This window comes from Anastrepha obliqua, chromosome 1 (genome assembly GCF_027943255.1).
Source record: "Anastrepha obliqua isolate idAnaObli1 chromosome 1, idAnaObli1_1.0, whole genome shotgun sequence".
Taxonomy (NCBI): Eukaryota; Metazoa; Arthropoda; class Insecta; order Diptera; family Tephritidae; genus Anastrepha; species Anastrepha obliqua.
Window position 1 is genome coordinate 105,041,996 of NC_072892.1, and position 22,752 is coordinate 105,064,747.

Here is a 22,752-nt window from a genome sequence, read left to right on the forward strand (position 1 = left end):
CGGTAGCGGCTATGTCATCAGCGGTCATTTTGAATTAATCCACGCTATTGACCTATAATACCTCGACACCGTATTGCAGAAGCTAAACAGCGTTGTGACGATCACAAATGACGTCGTCGATCGAAGAACCAGGGAAAGGCTCGAGCAGGATGTCCAAAACAAAATAGCTATTCTGAGGGAAGACGTGAACGAGCTGATACGCGCGTGCCAAATGGCTAAGGCTGGCATCGTCAATAGCAATCTCTCAAGCAAGGAAGAAGTTAACCAGCTTGTTGGCGAGATTGACATCCCTCCATACAGTAATGCTATTGAAGCCATCGAGTATAGCAAACCTTCGATCTACACCAACAACACGCTATTGCTGTACGTGTTATCTCTGCCTAAGGTCACGGAGGAAAGATTCAACCACCTTATCACACGAACTAATGTCCAGAAAGGCCATCGGTTAGAATTGACGTTCAAAACTATCCTTATAAGCAAACAGGAGACGTTTGGCATAAGGGGAGACTGTTTGCACTTATCCTCAGCAAGGGTATGTGAAAAGAAATCCTTGGACCTGTTGCCGGAGGCTGGCTGTTTGGCTCGTCTTCTCAAGGGCGGAGAAACAAGTTGTCCTTACCTGACAAGCAACGCATCTACCGTCGAAGTAATCAAAGATGATACTATTTTCCTGAACAATTTCGTTGGCAACATAAGTCCAGCATTACCACCTCAAGAGTTCAGGTGCTCCCACCAATCCTAACTCGCGTCACGAACCGCACAATGGCTATAAACCTCGATCTGGTACATGGAATAGCAATTGACAACTTGGAAATATTGAAGCACCTCAAGTCTGAGACGAATCGTTTTATATTATCCAAGAGATCAGGACTACTGTTACTTATGGTGATAATTTGGTTTATCTGGAGGAAGCTCATAGCAAGGATCCATTTACCCGAAATAAAAATCGAGAACCAACTTAGTCGAAAGATCGAGAAACGCCCTTCGTCACCCAATCTGCGGGACGCAGATATTTAAAGGGGGAGGAGTTAAGGCGACTGCCTGACTGCCATGCGCATCGGATTGCACATGCGCTGCAGCGTTAGTATATAACCACCGCTGCACCGTGTGAACCGCTATGTCAGCAAGTTAAGGCCGGATTCACACTATGATGCCGATCACGGTCCGCTCTCGGTCCAGTCTCGGTCCGGTAAAATATTCACAAACGAAAAACAATGACTGTATTCACACTATCCGTGCTGTTCAAGTTTCGGTACAGTCACACTCCAGCATCGATCAAGCTCGAAGAATATTTTGCTGGAGCGTGATCGAACTGGCCGCGACTTGTACTGATAGTGTGTGTGTGTGCGACGAACGATGAATCGCGACTGGACCGATGTAAGAACACAAATGTAGATGTCGAAAGATTTTACCGAACCGAGACTAGACCGAGAACGAACCGTGATCGGCACCATAGTGTGAAACTACCCTAAGGCAGCTGCCTGACTGCGATTCGCTAGCAATGCGTATCAGATGACACATGCGCTGCAGCGTTAATATATAACCGCCGCTGCACCGTGTGAACCGCTAGGTCAGCAATTTGTTAGATTAAGAATTAGCTTAGCTTAGGCATAGGAATAAATTGTAAAACCATTCTTGGTTCTGTACGTAAAGAAATCACAAGGCATTTTTGATTGGCAGCAAAACAGGAGTAAGTATCGTAAAGGGGCCGAGTGGTTGGCCCCCAACTTTAATTTTTTCAACGATGTCCTGCGGGACACGTTAACTTTGAGCATCATATAATATTTACCGCCGCCCTTGTTTACATCGGAAGGAAAAGAACTAAATTCCAATTCATGCCTGATATTCCACTAAACGTTCCAGCCCCTACGATTTTCCTTGTGGCCTTCACTTTACTCTAAGGGGGCAGGAGTTATGGAAACCCCCATAACACTAATAACAACTCAACCACTAACCAAACCTCCAAGGTTAAACATAAATAGCTACATGGGTCAATGAACTAAAGGTAGAGTCATAAGAATTATTATTAAAATATAGAATAAGAAATTTGTAATTAATTTGAATTCATAAGAGTTATTATTAAAACACAGAATAGGCAATTTTGTAATTAATTTATAAGTTTCATTTTCAACATTTTTAATAATAAAAATCAGTTGTAATTCAGTGGTGAAAGAACGAAATATCTTGTTTTTTTCTATCTTTTGAGAGTTAGAATCATAACTCGCGTTCATGGGAAACATTTCGCTTCTATACAAAATGCTGACGCTATATCGGCGAAGTGCGTATGTTAAAAAAAAAAAATTAAAGAAACAATTTACCTACGACAGCAACTCTAAGAATAAGCTACCGAAGCAGCTACAATAATAACAAAAGCGACTGCATTCGCTGCCGTATTTGCTATCAAATAAAATAAGTTTGACTTTAGAATTTAGTAGTTTGCTAGCATCTAATCAACAACCTGTAAAACTGTGTGAATAAAAATTATAAAATCGAAACTGTTGCCAAATAAGATTCTTTGAATGAAACCATAAAATCGTGATTATTCAATCGTCTTTCCACGGAATTCATATCCTGTATAATAGCATAAATTTGGAAGCGATATCAGATTTGATTTAAATAAATCATACTGAATATCAGCGCAGTGGTTATCAAAGACATCACTTGTATTTCGGGGATAATAGATTTGCCCTATTATCCCCACTCACCCTTGCTAAACGAAAAAAAAGTAGAAATATTAGTGAAGAGTTTCCCAAGCTCCCAGTGCCAAAAAAGGGGATCTTAAATCGTTACAATAAAACCAAAAGACACAAATAAATCATTCAGCAAATATTCAATCTTTGCACTACAGAAATTTCTCCATCTGTTTCCAAAATTTCCTATTGGTAAAAAATCGTGAGTATGCGAAAAAGTTTATCGATTCCCGCTAACTTCCTGGTATGTATGCAATTACAGTCAACTATACCATAACCTCAACTGCGTTAAGGGCGCTGTATAAGTTAACCCGAAACGATGATCAGCGAATTTCTTCGGCGATAGTGCCCGAGATATTTGCAAATTGAAATTACCAAAATCAGTAAAAGAAATTGTATTTTGTCTGGTAAATGTGTTTGCGCGAAAATATTGAGTTTACATATGTATACATAGTTACCTCCATACAAATAACACAGGCCTGCGAAATTTAACTTTTTTCAGTTTCTAGAATGTCTGTACTTGTTTCTTGTAGTTTTTTATGCGCTGAAAACGAATCTGACCTTCAAAATGCTCCATCACGTCAGGATTTTTGGTAAATGAAGCCTAAAAGGTCAAAAAATGGCCATTTTAGCCATTTTTGATAATTTTTTTTGGGATAGAAATTTTTTTTTTTTTTCAATTTTCGACGAAAAGGTCGCATAGTACAACCATTTTAAATTATTGTACGATTTTTTAAAAAAAAGTTATGACATTTTGAAATTAACAGTTTCAGTTACGCCAATAGACGTTATACCCAACGTATACGTAACTGAAACTGTTAATTTCAAAATGTCATAACTTTTTTTTAAAAAATCGTACAATAATTTTAAAAATGGGGTTTAAAGCTAAAGAGTTGTACTATGCGACTTTTTCGTCGAAAATTGAAAAAAAAAATTTTCTATCCCAAAAAAAATGATCAAAAATGACTAAAATGGCCATTTTTTGACCTTTTAGGCTTCATTTACCAAAAATCCTGACGTGATGGAGCATTTTGAAGGTCAGATTCGTTTTCAGCGCATAAAAAACTACAAGAAACAAGTACAGCCATTCTAGAAACTCACCCTCGCAGGACTGTGTAATTGGTGTCATAGGTGGAAGAACATTGTTAGCCGAGAAATGGAAAAACGATACTTGATTTTAGCAAACAGTTTAATAAATCACCTCCTGGAGTCGTCGTCCTCTTCTTCAGATGACGAGGAGCTCGGCGTACTTTTAAATCCAAAAATTAACTGCTTACGCGTAAATGACTTTGTAAATGAAGAACACAGGCCGCGAGGTAATTTTTTCATAGGGGCACGGTTTAGTTTTCGCCCACCAAGTTTCAGGAAAGATGCATACTATGAAGAATGGTGTTAACGCTTTTTCTTTTTTCTGGGTGGAGTTTCTTGAAGATCTCTCGTCCATTTCCGCTTACCGCTCTCAAACTAGTGGGCAAAATACTAGACACCATTTCAATAATTCTGTGCTTGTTTATATACTCTATGTTTTTATAATTTATTAACATTTACAGTTTAAACAAAATTTTCGCATTGAGCGTGAAAGTGCTAATGATTTAATCGCAAAATACACAAACAGCTCGTACTATATAAGGAGGAACTATAAAGGAGGGAGACCACAAGCAACGCCAAACACACACGCGTTATTGTTTTTATGGTAACAATGGAATGACTCCAATGTGTAGGCATTTAATTCAAATAATTTTCTTATGTAGGTTTTGCTGCAATAAAACTACCATACGGTTAGCAACCTGTTTAATGTGTCATATTATTGTGCCCATAACGTGATAAACAATGTTGTGTCGTTTCTGATTGGACTTTCATCAGACATCATAAAATTCCCTCAAAGTGCTACTGAAAAAGAGATTATATCAAATGAGTTTGCGGCAATCTCTGGTTTTCCTAACGTATAAAGCTGCATTGACGGAACCTACATTTCGACAAGGGCGCCGAAAAAAAAAATTCGTTCAACATATATAAATAGGCATGACACAATTTCCGTGACTATGCAGGGTATATGTGATGCAAATCTAAAATTTTTAGATGTTTTCACTGGCGTGGCGAGTAAAGTGCACGACTCGCGAGTTACATATACAAACAGTTACATTGATTTCAAAGCCAATGTACCTGATAAATTCGAAGAATTTTTAAATAAAATTGACAATAACAGTAACCAAATATCCAAGTTAACACCACAGTTAACTCGCTCACATGCAGCAGAAGCACACCTGTCTATTGAAATATGCTGACAGTGCGTCTGCTTAATGCAACGTGATCCACACGCGCATCCAGCAGACAGCAACTTCACCTGAAATGCACAACATCGTGGGAACCGCTATGTCAGCAGAGTTAAGTATAAAAGGTTCTGAGTGTGGCGCTGCGCGGGCAGTCTTGAACCAGTAGTATTCAATCGGTATTCTATTCAGCAAATATAATAAAATATATTGTTCAATACTTAAAAAAAGGAGAATTAATTGTAGGACGCAGAAAGTAAGTATAACGTAACGGGCCAAGTGGTTGGCCCGCAACTTTAATTTTTTCAACGATGTCCTACGGGACACGTTAACTGGCGCCCGAGCAGGGACCCCTCTTTTTTTCAAATATGGGGTACCTAACAAGGATCTCCGCAAGGGAGTCCTTGTGGTGTAGTGGAAGGGGAAAAAAGGTGTAAGTGAAAAAGTGAGTGCCCCGTGTTATAAAAAAAAAAATAAATGGAAAATAAAATTAAACCTGATAAAATAAAATAAATCAAATTATAACTAAAATTAAATTAAAATTAGACAAGAAACCAAAATTGGGATCATAGCTAAATTTTTTAATGTAAATTAACACAAAATAAATTAAGTTCAAATGAAATTAAATTTAATAAATTAATTAAAAAATGGAGTTAACAAAATGAAGTGAAATTAAAACTGAATTTGAAATAAATTCAAATTAAATCAAATTAAGTGTTTGGAAAAAATTCTCGATGATTCACGGCGCAAAACGAAAAATCACGAACGCTTGAAAATGCCCTTCCGCAATGTGAAGCCGCACTTGTGCAAAATAACAGCCGCAATGCGAGCTTCACAAAGGATTCCCTTATTTAGTAAGGGAATATCCGGCAAAATGGAGCGGAGTGCGACGATAATTTTGTGAGGTGCAGTGAAGGGTGAATGCTCGGTGAAAGTAGTTTTCTTTCTCTTTCAAAAAAAAAAAAAAAAAATATATTAATAATAATAATAATTATAAAATAAATATAAATGTCGAAGTAAATTGCTCAGCGATTCACCACCTACGGGGGGACCCTCCTGGCAATTTACTCACGAGGATGAAATAAAATTTCTAAAAATTTGTGAATTAAATAAAACATTACTTATAACTGCACAACTGCGATAAATAAATATAAAACTCGGAGTATGTTGCTCAGCGATTCACTACCTACGGGGGGACCCTCCTGGCAATTTACTCACGAGGATGAAAGAAGATGGCTAAAATTTGTCAAGGAAATAAAACAAAATGTTACTTGTTACTGCACCACAGCAGTTTTTCGTCTGCGCTCGGTGACATTAGAATTGCCACAGGAGGCCGTATGCCTACGCCTACTAGGACGGACTCCTGCGACTATAATGTCGGTCGGTTACAGTCTTGTGTGCCCGCAATAGTAGTCATGCTACACCTTCCACATTGGAGATTGCATGGGGCCAAGTACTGGTAAATTAATTAAATGCCTTATTTTATAAAAAGGCTGCAACAATAAACAAATTTAAAATAATTAAAATCCCTGACAAATTGGTGGGCACCGTGAAACATTCATAGTGCAAGGTTCGACTCCTTGTCAGAAGGAAATAACATATATTTGTCAAAAAATAAAAAAAAAGAATACTAAAAGATGCTTGAGAAAAATTATGTATTTTAAATCTGCGGCGAAGGAGAAGGAAAAGGTTTGAAAAGGAGTGAAAATAAAAGTCGGTGAGTCAATTTATTTACAATAATTATGGATTCCTTAGCCTGTCGCTACATTATGCAGATAAAAGGGACATACGCACCTTGGAGCACCAGTTGGGCCAGTTGACGCAAGGTGGTCTCAGGTTAGACGAATTTTATGCCCGCGTAAACCATCAATTTTCTCTAATAATTAACAAATTAAAAACCGAGAATTATTCTGCGAAAACTGTGGGTGCTTTAATGGAAACGTACCGGAATCGAGCGCTGGATGTCTTCATAAGAGGGTTAAATGGCGACCTTTCTCGTATAATAGTCCAAAAACCGCGATCGCTGCCTGAGGCGTACACGGCTTGTTTGGACATACAAAATTTTAATTTCAGGAATCAACCTGTGCATGGAGCGGTAAATAGAAATACGGTGACTGTTCCCATGAATACCATGAGTGGGAATTCTAAGCCTCACCCATCTGTTTCGAAGTTTAGCGGTAACTTTCGACCCACAGGAAATGATTATAAGTTCGAATTTAGGCCGCAGAGTGGTTCCTTCCAGAATCGCACATTTACCCGAAAACCGGAAATATATCGACCAGTGGAAAAAATGGAAGTGGATCCTTCTGCACAAACTCGTCGGAGTTTCCCGAATAAACCTCAGCAAGGAAGAAACGTACGGCATAATAAGTGAATGTCCTTCGATCAAAAATTCAACGATCTGCGAGATGAGCCATCTGCAAAGATTACCCGAGGATGGATGCCTGGCACGTCTAATTAAGGGGGGTGATGCTGAATGCCACTTCGAACCCGAAAATGGAGAAACTATCGAATTAATTAGTGAAGGTACATTATTTCTAACCAACTTTCAGGGGACTGTTCGTAATGATAATCGCAAGAGCGTCCTTAACGGCACGTTCCTCATCCAGTTCAGCAATGAGACAATTTGGGTGAAGAACGAAACCTTTTCTAACAGAGCATCGCAGAGTTCGCAGGTATTACCAGCAGTGGTTACCAACGTGAAAAGCCAAGGATTTAAACCAAGTCTAGAATACGTTCATGAGTTGAGCATGACGAATATCAACCATCTGGGCAAACTGGGCCCCACCAGTTAACTCGCTCACATGCAGCAGAAGCACACCTGTCTATTGAAATATGCCGACAGTGCGTCTGCTTAATGCAACGTGATCCACACGCGCATCCAGCAGACAGCAACTTCACCTGAAATGCACAACATCGTGGGAACCGCTATGTCAGCAGAGTTAGGGTAGGAATAAGGCTAGCTTAAGTATAAAAGGTTCTGAGTGTGGCGCTGCGCGGGCAGTCTTGAACCAGTAGTATTCAATCGGTATTCTATTCAGCAAATATAATAAAATATATTGTTCAATACTTAAAAAAAGGAGAATTACTTGTAGGACGCAGAAAGTAAGTATAACGTAACGGGCCAAGTGGTTGGCCCGCAACTTTAATTTTTTCAACGATGTCCTGCGGGACACGTTAACTTCCATTTCCGGCACATGTCGCAATTCATAAACTTTCCAGAGAATAAACAATTTTTTATTAAAACATAATCAGCAATTTTTAGCGAGTAAGCAAATATGTAAGTTAACAAATAACACTTAATATAGGATATTTCATAAGTTTATAATCAACCCTCGCTATCGCGTGCTTCTTAAGTTAAGAAACAGCCCTCGCAATTGCGACATTACATAAGTCGTATAAGCGCGCTATAGCTGCAATGGTTAGCGACGGTAACCGGACACTTTTGTTTTGCTGCAAGAGTTTCTGTTATCGCCAAAGATTTTGCTGAGTCGGCTTGCCGACCATGGCATTGTGGCGTGATGCGAGTTTTGGCTTAGCTTAAGTGAAATATTCTATGTATTAAGAAATTAGTTTTGAATACAGCGCTCTTCCAATAAGTCGCTTAAATAAATATTCACTCCGGCACTTGGCCGTTAAATAATTTGTTTTATTGTCTGAGCCCGAGGCCAGCGATAAGAGGCACAGTTCGCCTCTCAACTAATCTTCACCCGCAACAGGAGCGGAGAACATTAATTGGCGCCCAACTAGTGGTCAGACTCCACAACCAATAACAACTAAAACAGCAGCACAGGAGCTGCAACAACCAACAGCAATCAAGACAGCAGCGCGGGAGCTGCGAGTGACCAACCTTATAAAGAAATTTTTTTTGTATTAAAAGAGCTTGCAGAAAGATCACGATTTATCCTGTCGTCCACAAGAACTTCATAGTGCGATTGCTTGACAACGTCATAGCCGAATGCGATGGAGAAACCCACACACTGCAGAGTTGCGCCGCTTCACCTGGAACCACATTTTGTCGTCTGGCTTTGGAAAGTTCATGTGCCAAAGAGCTCCATGCAGGTGGCACGGCACACTGCGAGATCCAGCCGAGCAACCTGGAAATAATCCCCCATGTAGATGACGGAATCATCATCCTCAACGACGGGTCCGCAAGGATTCAGGTGGACAACGGCACTGAGATCCAGGTACAAGGCGCGCATCTCATCACGTTCGGAGACCGAGTCGCAATTAACGGGACTCTGTTTTACAATCACAACAACGTACGCAATAGAGTCCCGGGTATTGCCAATTCTCCCTTGCTGAACATCACTGCCACCCAAGATGTCCTCAGCCTCCCTTACCTTCATCGTTTGAATGAACGTAATCTGGAGGTGATACAGCAATTCGAGAAAAACGCCGGAACTGATCAAGCTTATCGTGTGGCATTCATCATTGGAGCCATATGCTGTGCTTTAATCTGCATTGGCCTCACTCTTTGTCGAATCATAGGTGCAAAGAAGTCTGCAAAGCAGTTACGAGAAGTCGTCGCCGGGATTGGGTCGGCCGAGGACGGCCTTATACTTGAAGGGGGAGTAGTTAACAAATAACACTTAATATAGGATATTTCATAAGTTTATAATCAACCCTCGCTATCACGTGCTTCATAAGTTAAGAAACAGCCCTCGCAATTGCGACATTACATAAGTCGTATCAGCGCGCTATAGCTGCAATGGTCAGCGACGGTAACCGGACACTTTTGTTTTGCTGCAAGAGTTTCTGTTATCGTCAAAGATTTTGCTGAGTCGGCTTGCCGACCATGACATTGTGACGTGATGCAAGTTTTGGCTTAGCTTAAGTGAAATATTCTAATATATGTATTAAGAAATTAGTTTGAATACAGCGCTCTTCCAATAAGTCGCTTAAATAAATATTCACTCCGGCACTTGGCCGTTAAATAATTTGTTTTATTGTCTGAGCCCGAGGCCAGCGATAAGAGGCACAGTTCGCCTCTCAACCTAATCTTCACCCGCAACAGGACCGGAGAACATTAATTTGTACACATATGAACTTTAAGTGAAATAATAAAATCTGTATATGTTGCACTTCCGCTCCCATACCGTAAATGCAATACTAAATAATATGAATTTATTTTTCGGTCGCAATTCTAAGAATTGCAACCGTTTCAAAAAGTAACTTAAAGAAGAATTAAGAAAATAATTTTAACAAATATTGTCAAATTCGCCTTTATTGCATTTCCGTTCCCATTACGAAAATGCAATGTTGAATTACCCTATAAAAACACAAATGTAAATAGTTTTAAGTCAGTCTTGTTCCTCCCGTTCATCGGAGTAGTTGTTGAATTAAATAAATAAATGAAATAAACGGAAACAAATTTAGTTTTTTTTTTTTTTTTAACGCGAGTTAACGGCTAAAAACGTAAATCGCGTGTGTTGAAGTTATCTTTCATTGGTAAAGAACTTCCAAAGCTATGTTTACCAAAATATCCACATGTTAGGGGATTCTGCATATCCGATCCGAAATTATTTGTTAACGCCGTATAGGGATTACGGGAATTCAACTGAGCAAGAAAAGAGATACAATTACATATTTAGTCAAACATGGGTCCGAATTGAAAACGCCTTTGGATTGTTAAAATGTCGATTCCGGCAACTTATGTGATTAGATTTTCATGAAGTTGAGACTACAGCGAAATTTATACTAGCATGCTGCGTACTTCATAATATTTGCATAGACAAACAAGATTTTATAGGAAAAAAAGAATACTGCGTTGATCCTGCTTCCGTTCAGGAACAACATTTTCCTTTCGAAGTAAGCGACACTGTTCTTACTGAGCCGGGCGAAATAAAAAGAAGCCAAATAAAGTCACTTTTTTGGCATGTTTTTTTAAAGTACCTACATTTGTTTATGAAAATCGGAAATTTTCTACTTAGCAACATTGAATAGGTTAGTTCAAAAACAGTAAATGTTCAATATTAACGTTCCGAGGAAATCAAAAAATTATTTTTAACTTCGTTCGGCATTTCTCCTTATTTGTACAATATTAACAGCTAAGTAACGTTTTAAAGCCAGTCAATGAAGAGACCAAAAATGTAAAATTTTGGACTAGCACGGTTTTCGAACGCACTAATTGCATTAACGAGATGTACCTTGAAAGAAACTTCAATATATATTAAAAAACTACTTTTTCTTTTGTTTTATATATTGTATTTATTGAAAATAAGGGAGATCATATTTATTTGCTTCAAGCAGGTAGAAAGTAAAAAATAAATAGGCGAAACGTTGGACCAGGAACGAAAGACACTTCTTCCCATTTTATACTAAATTACAGAAGCCTGCAAAACCAAAATATTTCAATTAACATTTAATGGATCATAAGCAGCATACACAATTCAAACCGGCTTTAATAACTTACCTCACACGCCCACAGCTTCAAGCTGGTTTGTTTTCACTGATGCACTTTTCCAAAAGGCTTTCGATTCTTGCAGCTTTCTCCATTCTTTCCTTGTGTCGCTTCTCTCTGGCTTCCTCCTTCCGAGCAGCAATTTCTAACATAGTTTCTTGCAGCGTTTTCCTCTTTTTTTGCTTTTCTTTTGCTGCGACCTTTTTTTTATCATACATTGGCTACTTATTTTTACTGCCGGCTCAATGGAATCATCTATTTTGAATATTTTTTCGAGCTCTTCTTCAAACTGTAGCTTTTGGCGTTTTGCACCTGAGGTCCTCATTTCAGGGTTACAGTTTGTGTTCTTTTATAAATGTGAACGGCTGCACTGAACCTTAAAAATGGTGGCAATTTCACAGGGTGAAGTGCGACTTTGAAAAACTTTTGCACGTCGGCATGGCAACATTTTTGTGTAGAAACGAAAACACTATTAGTTCTAATTGAGACGCAATAAAGCACAGATGTGTACCTAAAAATAATTGATATGCCCCTTTCCGCAACAACATCGCCAAAAACTGAGTCGTCGATGGCTTGAAATAGTATAACGTAACAAACGTTTATAAATTCCAACACATTACCGAAGGAGCCTCTAAACCCACAGGAGTAATCTTAATTTCTATCGACAACTACTTTCTCCGGACAAGTTTGACATCGCATGGATCACTACGAAAGTAAGTCCTTCCTAACTGAACCCCATGCGATCGAAAATTGCCAGAATTTGGGGCACACGCTCAAGTTCTGCAAAAATATGCCAATCATATAATCCCTCTCTTCACACAACCGTACCTACTGCGCAAACTGTGCCGGCGGTCATGCTGCTTCTTACAACGTGTGCCAGAAATGAAGGGTGTTTTTTTTAGAGGTTAGGTTTTCAAGATGAAATAAAACGTATATAATTTAACGTTATGGCCAAGAATTTAGCTTTATTATAAAGATAAAGGTTTGCCATTATGTTTTAAAAATGATTTCGGGCAAGTGGCCGCCGCGGTTGGCTCGAATAAATTCCAGCCGTGAGGCCCAATTTTCGACCACTTTTTGCAGCAATTGGGGCCGTATGTCAGCAATAACGCGCCGAATATTCTCTTCAAAGACGTCAATCGTCTCGGGCTTATCTGCGTAGACAAGCGACTTCACATAGCCCCACAAGAAATAGTCCAGCGGTGTTATATCGCACGATCTTGGAGGCCACGCCACAGGTCCACGACGCGAGATAATGCGCTCACCAAAAGTTTCCTTCAATAAATCGATTGTTGCGTTGGCTGTATGGCATGTAGCGCCGTCTTGTTGGAACCAAAGGTCGTCCACATCAACATCGTCCAATTCAGGCACGAAAAAGTCATTAATTATGGCTCTATAGCGCTCTCCATTGACTGTAACATTATGGCCGGCTTCATTTTTAAAGAAATGTGGACCAATGATTCCCTCTGCCCATAGAGCACACCAAACAGTGACTTTTTGAGGATGTAACGGCGTCTCAGCAATGGCTTGTGGATTATGTTCACTCCAAATGCGACAATTTTGCTTATTGGCATACCCATTCAACCAAAAGTGAGCTTCATCGCTGAACAAAATTTTCTTCGATGCGTCGCGCGAACCGAACCATTATTTTCGTAATAAATTTGCACGATTTGCAAACGTTGTTCAGGTGTAAGTCTATTCATTATGAAATGGCAAACCAAACTGAGCATAAATCAAGTGACAGCTGTCAAAAAGACCATCTACGAAAAAAGTAGTGCCAACTTGAAAACCTAGCCTCTAAAAAAAACACCCTTTATCAGCAAGCGAAAGATATCATTAAAATAAAAACACAAGAAGAATGCAGAGCGCAGAGAAGCGAACAAACTTCACAAAACCCGAAGGACCCTCTTCCTGAATACTAACTCATTCTAAACTCTCTTCTCATAAACTAAATATCAAAAGCAGCGCAAAATAGTAGCATTAACTACAGCTCAATCACTCAAGAAAATCCATGAATAACAACAACAATACCAATCAGCAAACCCGCAATCACAAAATCAGTTTTTCATCCGCCTACACCTCCATCAACAATCAACCACAACCAATTAACACAAAAGGCAGGCGATCTCCAACTTCTCCTCGGATATCAACCCATTATCTGCACCTTAGGACTTATTTAAGTATCAAATCGCTCCCTGACATCGGCATCAGCAATAGCCAACGCTTTCAGTAATACCTGATTTAAGTACGCCGAAAACTCCAGCATCCCCATCATTAATTTCACACCCCTACAAGCTACAGGGATGCAACTTGTTTAGAAGCGGAATCTACCTAAGTCTAACTTGAGCTTGCCCTTCAGCGCGTAACATAGGATCATCTTCCACCCTATGTTACGGAGCCTTTTAAAATCTGCTAAGACCGTGTTGCTACCCCTATACAATAAAATACTCGATGATGGTACCAACACCCAATCCGGGTTATCCGGTTCTGTCCTCCCGATACCGAAACGGAATAAGCCCCAAGAACTATAGACTGATATCCGCCCTTTCATGCCTTGGAAAAATACTCGAAAAATTCCAACACAGTGTCTCATGTGGTTTATCTCTAAAACACCCTTTTAAGTATTAACCAAATGATCTTTAAAAGAAAGTTTGACGTCCTTGACTATCTATTCCCACTTCAGCATTTTATTACTGATGCACTTTCAACTAAGAACCACGCTACTAACCTCTCCATAGATTTCGAAAAAGCGTTCTAACGTATCGGAGCCCATGTTGCTTTAGAGCAATTGTCAAACTGCCGTATAGTACCAAAGTACCAAAAATCTTATAAGATCCTTTCTGATCCAAGTCAAAGTTAACAGTGAATCATCATACCCCTTTGCCCTGGCAAACGGTGTTCCACCTGGCTCTACTCTTTACGATAGTCTTCGAAAAGTTTAACAAAATATTCTTCGACGGTCGAAAGTGATTTCGTCAACTGCACATCAATGCTTGAGGGCAATATTCAAGCACCACACAGACTACAGCTTATGCAAAGTGCTACACATATGCCGAAAACATAATTGCCCACTCATAAACATAAGGGTAAATAATTTGCGAATAGAAATACTTGGTGAAATGATTGATGTCAAGTACACTTTTAAACCCCACTGTTTCCCCCTAAGAGCAACCCTTTTGACAAGGCTGAACATTATTAAATCTTTGTTATCAAAACACACTTATCAACATTACTCGATCTCTGGTATAATCGAAAATCGATTACTCTCTCTCCATTATTCACGGCTGTTGCGCCAAACAACATCTAAACCTTCTCAATGCCCATTATCACTCTGCGGTCAGACGAAGCCTAACGCCTTGCCTTCCCAACCTCAATCAAGAGTTTTTTAGCTGAAGCTGTACTTCCACCATCACCGAAATAACAGATCGTTAACCACAAAATAACAAATAACAAATCAAATAACCACTCTTAAGCTAACAGCCGAACTTTCAAGCAGCACAAATAAACTTCTTTTCAACACCTTTAAAACCGCATTCCGTCATAAACGGACTTTCAACAACTGCAGGTTAGGTTAGTATGGTTGCCCAGGGAGTGGGCACACTTGGACGAAGAGAGATTCGTCCTTTGTGATATACTGCACAACAACTGCAATAACTTCGGTATTTCTATACCGGCAACTTAGTAGTCAATGTCCTGGGAAACTCCATCCCCCAACAATAAATGTCGATCTTTATGCCCTTCGTAAACTTAATAGAAATGCGGTAGTTTTTATACAACATTTTGAAAAACTAATTCATTTGCAGACCTTAAAGGGTTGGACTTATCTTCCCACAATATCCTAGTCAAGAGCCCATAAAACACCAAAAAAAAAATTCTAATAAGTTAACTTGTCAGTAAGTCAACAAGACGTATTTGGCGGTAGCAAGGGCATCAGAGAAGCGATAAACAAATCCAAAGGTCACCTAAAGAAGAAAAAAATAAAAATTTGGCCGTTGCCATAATCCAATAAGCTTTTATTAAAATATTAAATTTCCATAATCAAAATCAAAGGCTACAAATATTATACTCTGATGAGTTGCAGTATAACATTTGTCAAGCATTATTTATGTTTACAATCGATCTAATTTCATTACTCAGAATTCCATTAAATTTGAATCTGGACGGACTATGCGGTGCGGTCGATGCGATTGAGTATGGCAAATCTAAACATAAATTAACACATGAAAATCCTCGCCACCGTGACACCACAGGGCTGACGATGTCTTAAAAATTCTGCTATAATGTAAGCGCGAGTTATGTGGAATGGCCCCGCTCCCACACATAAAAATATTAAAAAGTAAACAACCATATTTTAATGGAAATTTATGCTTGTTTAAAATGAGCCTTAGGAATGCCACTCAGCACTTTAGAGTTTTATTGAAGTTAAAGAAATATAAATATACATATGTATATGCTTCAACTGTAATCCGTTCATTGGAGATAAACAAACAGATAAACAAACATACTGGTGTCAACATTCAAGTATGCAAAACATACTTGAATGAAATCAGAGAACACAATAAAAAAAATAGAAATAATTGCAACTATGTTGCAAATCAAAACAAAAGTAAATTGTTTGGACGGTACTGAGTAGGATATCGAACATACATATTTACGATCTAAATATGTATGTTCTTAGGGTATATTTAAGACTTAAAAAATAAGTAAAGGCAGTTGTGGCCGAGCAGAGAGGACGACTGGTCATAGTCGTTGGACTTTCCAGTTAATAAACTTTTTGAAAACATAACTTAATGTCTATTATTTAACCGCAACCAAATGTTTCACAAAGAAGTGAAAACATAACTCGCGTGAAATGCACGAGTTAGCGTATTCCTACACCAAATAAATTGGCACATGAAATTTTTGGCTGCAGAGCAGACGATGGCGTAGCAATTCTGTCAGTGTGCAAAGGCATGAACCGCTCGCGTCAAGATATTCCCACGTCAAGCTTACCAGCGAATGCTACAACAACAACGTTAGCGAACAAAATTTAAAATTCAAAGGTTTAAATGCAAATGCATCAACCCATGAAGAAGTTGCCAGAGTATGCACGAAGATATTGAAAATTAATAACTCATCAATGATCAAGTCACACAATCTACATAGCGAGAGAGATCTTAACCTAGAGCGGCTGCAAGACAAAAAAGTTAAGATGATAGGAGGTGCACTGTACTGAAGGAAATCAGTACAGCAACAGAAGTAGCCATTGCACATGGAGGTAGAAGCTTTGACCTAAACAATAAAATTGCAATCGCAACAACTAGCCGAGTTTCTTCTTTTGACATGCAGACAATTGAAGCTGAAATGTTCGACTCAGATGATTTCATAACCACTATGATTACGTATTTATCGGACGCTGTATCATGAGCGCAGTGTCCGATCAAGGCTTTGGCCCTATATTCATACGAAAGCTGATGGCAAAATTACAGCCGGAATCAGAAATTAGGAAAAGGGTCATCAATAGTGTCTAAAACAGGAAAAGTAAAGCAGGACACTCAGAGATATATTTCTGAATTGGTGAAAATATATAGGATCACGAAGAATGTGGTCGCATTTCAATCCAATAGGGAGACAATCACATTACCTAGGATTCTAAACAGTTTCCCAGAGGTGGGATTCGCAGTGCTGACCAGATTCCAAAACATTAACAGGCATGTCACTGTTAAGCACATGATATCAATTGGCTACGATGACTTCGAAAGTTTCTTTAGAGGAGGTTTCGTTTTCTCCATTTTCTCAGGTAGAAGAGACCATTGTTCTATCAAAGGCAAAACGAGACCAAATTTTGCCTGAAATCTTGGTTTATTCTCTAGCATCCTAAATGAGTGATGTGGTATCTGAGAAATTCCGAGATGACAAAAAGAACTTATCTTTTGTCAAGTTGGCGAGCTGTGAAAAGTGGAAGGAAACATTTGATACAACTTTCCAAAATAGCACAGATATTCACAACAACTTCGGGATATAATAACTGAAGGCAGTCACCAACGAACTCTCGTAGCGTACAGTCGCTTTTTTCGTTCCGCCGTGCTATTTCGAGCATTCTCTCAGTTTTTTCCCGTTATTGTTTTTTTTTGTTTAGTTAGTGCAAATTTGATAAAATTTAATTACTGATTTGTTACTATGGCCCCTGGGGCCATTAACTTTGGAAACAATAGGCTCGCCCTGTTGTCTCCGTCACCTAAAGCCAAACGCAAACACCCTGAAAATTCTCCACTGAATATATTTCCTGAACTTCCAATCACCAAAACGGATGACCCCCGCTTCTGGGTTATCAAGAGCCCTGGATGAAAAGAAACCGCTGACAACTTTATGCTGTTTTGCTGTCTACAAGGGCATACAAGCAATAAGTAAAGAAGTCAACAAGATTACTGAGCTTCGCGTCGGTTCTCTGCTGTTACTTGTTAAAAATAAGAAAATCCCTGACAAATTCCTAGTTGCCAATAAATTGCCGGGCGTTACAGATATTACAGGTAAATTACATGAATCTCTTAACTGCGTCAAAGGTACAATATATGCTCCTTTTATTTCTCATATTACTGATATAATAAATCGTGGATGGAAAGCGGAATATTCAGAATATCTCGTATTATTTTTATAGTCTTATTTATTACCAGGCGAAATAATATTAAATATTGATTTTCCTATGGGGGATTCAGAAATTTATGTTCGCGGATTTACCGCATTATGTATAAGGATGCTTTTAATGTATGATGAGGGATCGATGTTTATTAATTCCTCAAAACAAACTCAAATAGCTGTTGATCGAGCATTGATCGCATGGGGAATTGCTCTTGATGTGATTAAACTGAATCAAGAGCGTGTACCAAATGAATTTCCTTTAAATGATTATGATTTAAAAACAAGGAGCAATGAAGCGAGAGTTAATTTTGAATATTTGAAGATTAAAAATGGTCCGGGCGGTTCTTGTGGTAATGGGAACAGATACCCGAAGACGAATGACTTGTTAAGGAGATATTATCCTAATAGTTGTATAAGAAATAATTATGTAGTTGACACTGATGATTCCCAAGAAATAAGGAATTCATCTATGCATTTAGGTAGATGGAGGACATATTTAGGAGCGATGGCGTTCCTAGATCGAGGAAACAGTTCAATGCCTTATAGACGATTTTTGACAACTTGTGCAACGCGGATGTTAGAGTTCTTTATACGAGTGAATGAGTATAATAGAATATATTGGTATAATATATTCAGAATGAAGCTACAAACTTCTTTTCATTTCAAGGGAGAAAATCTCTTGAAACATGCGGTAACAGTCGATGTTAATCCAGATTTTTTCATAGTTTTAGTTAAAGGGTTAGATAATGAAGGATTAGTCCCTAAGACGTCAATACATACAATGATGCGAATGCAAAGCAGGTTTATTAAAGAAGCAGCACATGTTGTAATGCCATATGGTGTTGTTGAAAAGCTTTTTGTTATGTTTGGATCGCTACGTTCATTCCCTATAAGAAGAGGAATAGAATTCGCATGTGAGGGATCAGAATTATTCAAGAGAATAAGACTTGAGTTAATCGCTGCGAATGAAGATAAACGTTCGATAAAAATTCTCAAGCCTATACGATTAAATGATGATCCGTTATATAAATGTTTTCAGCCTCTTTTTGATTTTCCGATTGATATCTTACATAGCTATGGAGTATTAACTGAAGTCGTTGTTAATTCAACGTTAAATTTTATTACGGAAGGCGAGATAAAATCTTGTATTGAAAGAAAGAAGCCTTTTACTAACATTACTCAGCGAGGCTCGAGAAGCCGAACTTTTTTTAAGTGAACGTAGGAGTGGAAACTCTGATCAAACTGGAAAGAGTGTTAACAGTGAGGTGGCATTGCGTTGCAATTTTTGTCGAAAGAAAGGTCACACGCCGGAAAACTGTTTCAAAAAACAAAAGGCCGATGCAGCGGAAGCTCAGTCAGTGGCAATTGCACAGGCTGTAACTGTTAAGCCTAATTTGCTTGCTATGGTAGTAATACCCCAGGCGTTACTCGCGCAAATTGGCCAACATGTCGGAACAAAAATCAACTCGCGGAAGGTTTCGTGAATTTTAATTCAATAACTGCGAATGGTATTGGAAGAGACATACCTATGGTCAACGTACAACTTTTCGGTGTACCAGGTCAAGCATTTTTTGACTGTGGTGCACGTACTAGCGTAGCAAGCGCTAATCTAAAGTCTGTCATGGACTTTAAAGGTTGTAAATACTGAAATGTGAAGTGTGAAATTACGTTAGCTGATTTTAGTACTTCTACGAAAGAATGCTACAAAGTTCATTTCCTTAAGGAAAACGCTTATGCGTATTTTTGCGGCTTTTTTTTATTTGAATATATTTAAGGCACATGGTTGTACCCAACCCTTACCATTTTTAATCACGTCTGAATTTTATTTCACACAACAGAGGCAGGTTGACATGTGTAACTTATTAAAGCTGCCCCACGGATTTTTAGATTAGTTAAAGGAGTTAGAAGTAATTTTTCAGGCAGAATTTGATTCAACTTGTCATAGGATAGGCATAGGTCAAATTTTATTTCACAAAATGAAAAATGTTATACCTTCTTTATGTTGTAGTAATTGGGAAAGAGATTTAGTTGTAGCTTTTTTTGTTAGTCTTTTAAAATTTTACAATAGAACGCTTAGCTCTCCCAACTTCGAAGATTCTGTGTGTTTCGCATATGTAAAAGACTTTTTTAAGCAATTGGAAAAATAGTATAAAGCGTATGAAATACAATTTCACTTTTCATATTCTCAACAGGTTATGGGCCCGGTTACCCAAAATAACCCTGCTGAAATAATTTCGATTGCGCGTAATGATTAAAACCGACGAAGAGGCGATTCCAAAAGAACATTCAGAAATTATCCAAGAGACACGTGGATCGACTCTTAAAAGTTCATCTGAGATGGGTGTGAATTCAGTGTATAGCTCATCCAGAATTGAGCTTTTGTCCAAGGAGAACTTTGACATTTGGAGTATGCAGGTAGAGGAGTTGCTTATTAAAAATGACTTGTGGGATTACGTCAATGGTACGTGTGCAATGCCAACAGAGGGTAATGCTGCTGCTAAAGCATTATGGTTGAAAAATGATAAAAAAACTAAGGCAGATTTAGTTATTTCAATACAACGATCAGTTCGTGGCTGCGACACTTCAAGGGACGTGTGGCTTAAATTGGAGTGAATTTATGCATCAAAAGGGCCTGCGCGCAAAGCAACTCTTTTGAAACAGCTACTGCTACAAAAATTAGATGAGGGTGGTAATGTTAAAGAGCTGCATTCTTCGATGCAGTTGATAAGTTGGAAGGCATGAGTGTATCAATAAATGGTGATTTATTGGCAATTATGCTATGGCCGCTGGGGAGCGTATACATGCTCATAAGAAATTTACAAAGAGAGAGAAAAAGTACAATAGAATATTGACATTTGAACAGAGATGCCATACTGACATGCATATTGTATTAGAGAAGTAGTGAAATATTTTCAACACGCCCCCTCAATAAGCAGGTCAACTTAAGTGAAACATCCAAGCCCATCCAAGCATCTCTCGTGACTAACTTTTGGGAGTGATTTCGTCATAACATGCAACCATATTTTGCGTTGATATGTGTTGTAGGTTCAAATGGCCAGCGGCGACTTTTTCACGAATGAAGTGATGCTTAATGTCGATGTGCTTCGTGCGAGCATGAAAAACAGGTTCACCAGCCAAACATTGAGCTCCTTTATTGTAAACAATTGTTATGTCGATAAACTCTCGTAAAAGTTAGTCACGAGAGAATTTAAAGCTATAAGAAATAAATATGCTTGATAAATTTAAATGATTTTGCGAGCAGCTAAATTGAAGGATAAATCTATTGAAAACAAACAGAAAAATGAGAAATATTTTAAAAGTGAATGTTTAAATTACTCTATGTCAAGTAACATTAGCATGAAAGAAGAACTATCCGCTTCCGGTGTAAATTTTACAGAAATCTCTAGATGGTATTCTGGACGATGAAGATTTCTTTTGAATTAATTGATTGATGATGACTTGGTGATGATTTAATGATTTGATTTCTCTTATTGCTGATAAAAAGTATTACTTACAAACCTTAAAATAATATACTTTAGAATGTTTCCACATCGGTCTACACTTTTCTAGAATAGCAGCACAAAGAAATGAGCTTGATAATAGTCTGATTATTTGTGCTACTTAATGTTTCACCGGTAGCCAGGTATCGAAATGTGATAGCTAATTTTTTTATGGAGATACTGATTGCCGCATCATTGTATTCTGTTTTTTATATCAGATTCAATCCCAGCAAGAATATAATTGAAATAGTTGAAATTGTCCTGCGTCATTCTGATATATACATAATCGAAAAAAGATTTCTGGTCAGTAGACAGCTCTTTCGCTCAAAAATAAACCGATCCTTTTTCCTTTTGCTTTAGTCTCCAAAATTTCACCCATTTTGTTATTTTTCTGTAAGGTAAATTATTTGCATCGCGGCAATAATTAAGCAAAGTGGAAATTAGTTCCACGTCTCCTTTATTGCTCAAATTTGATAGTTTAGTAGCCATTTCAGCGATTTCTAAAAGTTGTTCAATTATACGCTCCTTATTAACGGCCATAATTATTTAATGAATGAATGAGAAGAGAAAATAAGCGGACGTCGAAAACCAAGCAAGAAAAGCCGCAAGCAAAAAGTCATCGTGTAAATGCACGACTATTTTTGAAGACTTCTTTAAAAGATGATGTGTAAAATTGGGTGAAAAGTCATCGAGTAAATTGGCTCTATGAAAATTGGCTTAAGGCAAGTGAAAGGCAAAGTAGCAACGTCGAATGCTGTAAAAACCCGCGATTCTGCGATTAAAGAGCATCGATAATACATTTACAATGGATGCCGAAACCGTCACAAGTTGTCTGCAGCTGCTTAATGAGCAATGGGCCCGGTTAAGTGCAGCTCAGGATACAGTGGGAAATTCATGTGGTGCTGACAACGCTGAATTGGAGGAAAACGTACGAACTCAAGTCGAAACATGGTTCTTTACCGCTTTGCCGAATTTCAACCGCGTACAAAAGTGTGATACAGAATTTCCAAGCCAGCCTACAACGACACCATCAACCGTGTCTGCTTCTGTACTGCTGAACTAAAGTTCGCTAAAGAGGCACATCTTTGTTTAAACTGTTTGAGCTCGGTTCATTTTAAGTCTCGATGCAATAGTTTATCTGCATATCGAATATGTCTTCACACAGTACCGCATATCGCTGCAGCCTCAACCAGTTTTAGAAAAACCAAGTTCCAACTTCGCCAACGGAGATACGGCTCCACCGAACAATACAACCGCCCTATCCCGCTTCG

At 38.5% G+C, this 22,752-nt stretch overlaps 1 pseudogene; it reads left to right on the forward strand.

Annotated features, from left to right (window-relative positions):
- The first annotated feature begins 211 nt into the window (after positions 1 to 211).
- LOC129236379 (uncharacterized) lies at positions 212 to 20,236 on the forward strand (annotated as a pseudogene).
- The last annotated feature ends 2,516 nt before the right edge of the window (positions 20,237 to 22,752 follow it).